The sequence below is a fragment of the Antrostomus carolinensis genome, unplaced genomic scaffold (assembly GCF_000700745.2).
Source record: "Antrostomus carolinensis isolate BGI_N321 unplaced genomic scaffold, ASM70074v2 scaffold21824, whole genome shotgun sequence".
Lineage (NCBI taxonomy): Eukaryota > Metazoa > Chordata > Aves > Caprimulgiformes > Caprimulgidae > Antrostomus > Antrostomus carolinensis.
The window spans coordinates 1-5,920 of record NW_010311695.1 but is presented as its reverse complement, the minus strand read 5'-3'; positions in this window follow the sequence as shown (position 1 = coordinate 5,920).

Here is a 5,920-nt window from a genome sequence, read left to right as displayed (position 1 = left end):
TGCCCCCACATCCCAGCCATAGCCAGCCCAGGGCACTGCCATCTCCTGTGTGCAGGGTGATGCCTCAAAGAGGCAGATCTTCCACTCAGCTTTTGTGGAGAAGAGGAACCATCCCTTCAAATCCATGTTCTGCACATTTCAAGGCAGAATAAGGCCCGAGAACCCTCCCGTGTTAGCTGGGCAGATCTGGGAATGGAAAGGGACGTGGGTATGTGCAGGTGAGGCCACATCATGACTTTTGAGCATCTCCAGGGCATTTCTCATGCAGGGCTGTATGACATGAGCAAGCAGAAAAGCTGCTGCAGTTCCCTCTCCATGCCCTGTGCCATCTTCTGGCAGCATCTTCCCCTTTCCCAGCACAACAGGGTGGGATGCAGCGCTGGTGCCATTCCCGGCGCAGGCAGCCACTGTCCAACCTTGGGAGAAGCCCAAGGGATGTGTGTGGCAGAGATAAAGCTGGTGTGTTCCATCTCGGGTCTGGCAGCAGCACAGGCAGGCCTGGCTGAGCGGGGAGGCTGCTCTCGGTGTGAGACGGGCACCAGGCAGCTCGCTGGAGAACGGCATCCAGGCTGGCACCGCGCGGCTCCCGAGCTGCCAAGCGGAAAGGCAGGAAGGAAGGAAGGAAGGAAACAGGGACCAGACAGCAAAGCACTGAAACTAGCAGAAAGATGGGACTATAAAGTCACAGCAGAGAGTAAGTAGCACATCCCCCTCCCCAAACCCTGGCAGAAGCCCCTTGCAATGGCCAGCAGCTTGCTGTAATGAGTTGCTAATTAGCAATCAGGGTCTGCTGCTGGGGGATGTGGGCACAGCTGTCTGTCCAGAGCACAGGACTGGCAATGCACAGGTATGTCCCCAGCACAGACACGGAACCAGCAAGCAAAACACCTACATCCCTCTGCTTCACACTCTGCCCAAGGAGGGAGGAGGAGGCTACGGGGAGGCACAGAGGCTGGAGGTGCAGCAGAGAGCCAGGCACCACGCTACCAGCCCTCCTGCCCTGACTGCTCGTCCAGAACGGCCTGGCCTTGGGCATGTCACTGTGTTTCTGGGTGGCCCTCATTCACCTGCAAACCCCGAGTGATTTGGCCTTCCACATCCTGCTTGTTGCTTACACTGCACTTCAACAGGGAGAAAAACAGGCCAAGGACACGTCTCCTTTATTCTCCTGCCCAGTGGCACAGACCTGGCTGGACCAGCACCTTGGTGTGCTCCCATCTCCCAGTCCAGCCTCACTCACCCAACAACCAGACCACATTGGAGAAGTCAACGTTTTGCAAAGCCCCAACTCCTGATCTTCCCCTGACAGCAAAACGGGGAGCCAGTGTGGGATTTCTGGGGGAGGGAGAGAGCAAAACGAGATGTGCACAGTCACGGCAAGAAAAACAATCAGCAAGTGAGAGAGAAGCCTGGAGAGCCGAGGCAGCACTCTCCAGGGTGCAGCAGGAAGAGAGGCAGAGGCACCAGCAGCTGGCGAATCCCAAGCTGAGGGAAATGGGGAAACACAGACTGAGACATCCCAGAAACGCCTTTTCTTTTCTGCAGCCCTAGCAAAATAACCCCAGCACTGCTTCTGCTTGGCTTGGGAGCACGTTCTTCACTAGAGTTAAACATTAATTGCAGATGATGTTATGGCCTTAAAAAGCATTAAAAAGATCGCTTCACTTTTTCCCCAGTGAGCAAAAATTCCTGCCTCTGGCCATTAGATGTTAATAACACAACTGCACCCTCCCTGCAAACACCAGCAGCCCACAGCCCAGGGTGGCACACAGCCCTGTGCCCCCCACTTCCCTGGCTCTGGCATTAGGAAGGACCAAGAAATTGCTGGTTTCCCACACCAGACCCCCAAGATGTATTCAAAGGACACTGCTCAGCACCCAGGGAGGCACCGAACAACCCGCTGAGGGATTTCTTTAGAAACAAATCTCTTAGAAAGCATCCTTAAATGAGGTACTCCATGGCTTTCAGAGGGGGTCCTGATAATGTGAAATCAATGCACCTCTTCAAAGGGCTTAAAAAGCCACCCTAGTGGCATGATCTGGTTTCTGACATCGCTGTCCTCCCCACATCCCTGGCTGGGAGGATGCAGAGCACGGCTGTGCCCAGGGCAGGATCCACTTCAGCAGCGTATGACCAGGTCTCATAACGTCACAGACTCTGTTTCAGGACCACCCAGAGCATGTCCCCAGCACAAGGCTTGGGGGAAGGTCTGCAGCTCCCCCAGAAAGGTTTAGACTGATCTCTAGGATTAGGATGGTTAATGGTATCCTGTTGTCACAGCCAAAGCTTCTCCTCTCCCTCTCACACAGAGCAGAACCCCCCACCTCGGTGTTTCTGTTGCAGCAAGCACTCTCCAACTTCAAGTACGCTTTTTCCCACCTCAGGGAACATTTTCCAAGTCCCTCACATCAAGAAGAAAAATGATAGTCAGGCTAATTCAGACTTGCAAACCTGATTAATTAAAAACTCAAAGCCCTACAGGGATGAGGTGAGGACACGGAGGAAGCAGGCAGCACGGATTATCCCACATCTGCCTCTAGGTACCCTCGTCTCCAGCAGGAAGCACTGGACAGGCTGGGGGAACATTGCCTCCCCTGAGGAGCTCATGCTCAAGTCACCGTGCTCTCTCAGCAACAAAAGGCTTTATTTTCCTTTACAGTGAGAAGTGTCCTCTGCACCAGCCACATGCTTGAACAGAAACCTTCAGAAGATGGGAGTTGGAAGGGCAGGGAGAGAACAGGGTCATCCACTCTCAGCTGATGTGCTGTGACGTGCACAGGGGTAAGGATAAAAGAAGGGTAAAAGGGTCCCATCCCACCAGCCCTCCAGGTCCTGGTGTGGATCACTCCTTTGAGAAGAGCCTGCCCAGGGCTCCAATGCATCCACAGACCTACCAGCCCCCTCCTCTCCTCTGCTAACACCAGTTGGACTAGCTCAGGGCTGACTCGAACGCTGGGAGCAAAAGTAAAAAGTATAGAAGGACACAAAAATGCAGTTTCTGAATTAAAAAAAATTCACAAAATAAATTTAAAAATCCCCACCACAAACTGGAGCACAGACACACAGTTACTCTGGTGCTTCTGTCACAAGTGTGCGTAGCACAGCAGCACAGAGGGAGCACGATTTTAACTTCACAACACAGGCTTCAAATCCAACAAAATGGGAAAAGAAAAGGGGAAGGGAAGCAAGAAGGAGAGCAGCGGGGGATGCAGGTGCACAGAGCTCACCCCTGGAGCTCGCAATGCCAGGTGCTCAGGGCTGGACTTACAGACGACCTCAAATCCCACCTGGGTTTCTGAGTCAAGGCCCCCTCAGCACTCCCACCCCGACACTGCTGGCTGGCTTTGCGGTCTCACAACACATCAGGCACTTCTGAGGATCTAATCCAGATACCACCAGGAAACAGGAGCCCTCAGTGTGGTACACAAAGGTGTACAGGTGACATCAGCTGCAGCCAGGGCTGTCTTTGCCCAAGGAACCTCTACCAACACCACCACAGCAGCAGTGGTGTTTGAGGCAGGGGTTGCACTCCACCTAAACCCCAACCCTACCCATGTAAATACCCCGTAAAAAGTTGTCTTCTTCTGAAGCAGAGCTTGTAATCACAACCCAGCAAAGCCCAAGCATGAGTTCCCAGAGAGCAGCAGCCTGTCGTGAGCTTAAACACCGTGCCTTGCAGCTACGTGGGGAGCTGCTCTTCCCACAGCTCTGGCTTTGCACCTCCAGACAAGCCAGAGAAGGGACCAGGCAGCAAACCTGGGTCTCCAGTGCAGAGCACCACAGGCAACAACTGTGTTTCTGCATCACTTGGGGAAACTCACAATGGCAAACTTTCTTCTTCCTTGAAATCTCACACAAGAGGGAATTCTGGAGCTAGTTCTGGCAGTCCAGGCTCACACTGAGTTACTGAAGGGACAGATGCCATCATTATGCTCTGTCCTCCCAGTGCTCCAGAACTCCAGCTGGGATGAGAGAGCAGAGACTACAACCCAGCATCCAGTAACTTCTCTGGTGAGAGGAACCAAACCATCATCCCACTTCTGCCCCAGAATCCAGTACAGCACTGCTTCCCTCACAAGTCCATCATTCAGAGCAGTCAGCTCAGACCAACTCATTTTTTAAGCGAAAGCAAGCAACAAAGTCTATGTTCTTCAGACGTTAGAAATGACACACAGCTTGCAGTCAGACCTTGGATGGGCTGGCTTACAGGCAGGCAACGCTTCGGGATCCTCTACCAGCAGCTATCCACCCATCTCCTAACCAGAGAAAACAACCTGTCCAGCAGTCCTCCCTGCCCAGCACTGAGGGCAGGATAATTTGATTAATAAACCCACAGCATGGCCTAGAAATAGAAATCCTTCGCAGGACAGCTGGATCTGTCCATCCCTGAAGAGGGGATCGGATAGGAGCTCTGACTCTGAACAGTTAATATGCTCATCCAAACCCACACGTTCATACACCACACCGAGTAACCCCCACAACCCCCCACAACGCTCACAAGCTACAACTATCCAAAACGTGCCCTCCTGCCTGGCAGGGCTGCTGCTCCTCGGGGGCGACTCACAGACACTCTGCAAAAGCTGATTATCCACAAGGCTGAAACACAAACACATCCTGGTTTGTAACCACAGCGAGCAACAAACACGCTCTTCTCCCCAACGTGCTGCTGCGGAGTGAAAAGTTTAGGAGAATCCAAGCACGAAACCTCAAATGTGTGCGTGTAACCCGGCAGCCAAGGGCAGGAGCTTTGGGAAGGAAGCTGACAGCAGGAAACAATTCGGCATTTTCCTTCACTGCTCCTTCAAACACAGGCGAAGCAGAGCGGGGGCTGGCAGAGGCGCTGCCTGCTGACCCAGCAGTCTCAGATCCGTGTCAGACCCAGCGCAAGGTTCCCACGTGCCGTCCCCATTCCCGTGCACCCCACCTCACACCTCCTCTCCTGGCACAGCCCGACAGAACAGCTCCTGCTGCTCCATGAATCCTTTGAGCTCTGTCCGGACAGGGGGACCAGGACAGTTCAATGTACTAGGACAACAATTTAACAGGTGCTCTAACAGCATCTTCATTAGCCAACACTCTCCATAATTCACAAAACAAGAGTTTATCAAAATATTTTTAAAAGGGCGTTTTAAAGCAGCGAAGGATTAATGCAAAATTCTCTCATAAACATGTTAAACATATATATATATATATGATGTGTATATCAAAGACACACATGGAGCTGACAAGTTACATCACCGCCTGAAGAATCAGTGACAACGTAAACACTCAGCTGATTCTCAGCAGAGCACAGCTGTCATCAAACCTCAAATCAAGCGCCTGCTTGGCGATCTTCAGGGTTGAGCCATCGTGTGTTATTTATTTCAAACACATCCTGGGCAGAAGGCTCAGGGTAAACCCCCGTTGGGCTGTGCCCAGGTTTCTTGGTGGCCCCATGAAGGACACTGTCCCCGGCCACCCCACACAGCTGCCTCTGCCCTTGTCCCCTGCAGCAGCCAGACCACGAGGACCACTCGCATCTTCCCTTCATTTGCCCAAACTCCTGGGGACCGTGACAATATTTCAGTTTCTGACACCGAGGTTATTAAAACAGGCTTCCAATAATATTTTGGTGATAAATAATCAGGTTAAGGAAAACACCCTCCAGGAAGTTCTGGCTGTAACTTTTCGCTAATGCTCGCTCTGTCCTGAGCTCCAGGGGAACCGGCAGCTTCTCTCCAGGGGTACAAACCCGTGCAGAAGAGCAGAGCAGCCCCCTCCCTCTGAGAGGGACCCTCCGGGACAGGCACGGAGGGTTTTCCAGGCAGCATCCCAGCTCAGCCATGCAAACCCGGCGGGAGAAGGCAGGAGGGGCGGCTGGCGCTGCCCACCCCCGGCCCGGGAGGAAAGCGAGGGGAGGGGGGGGGCTGCGCAAAGCTAA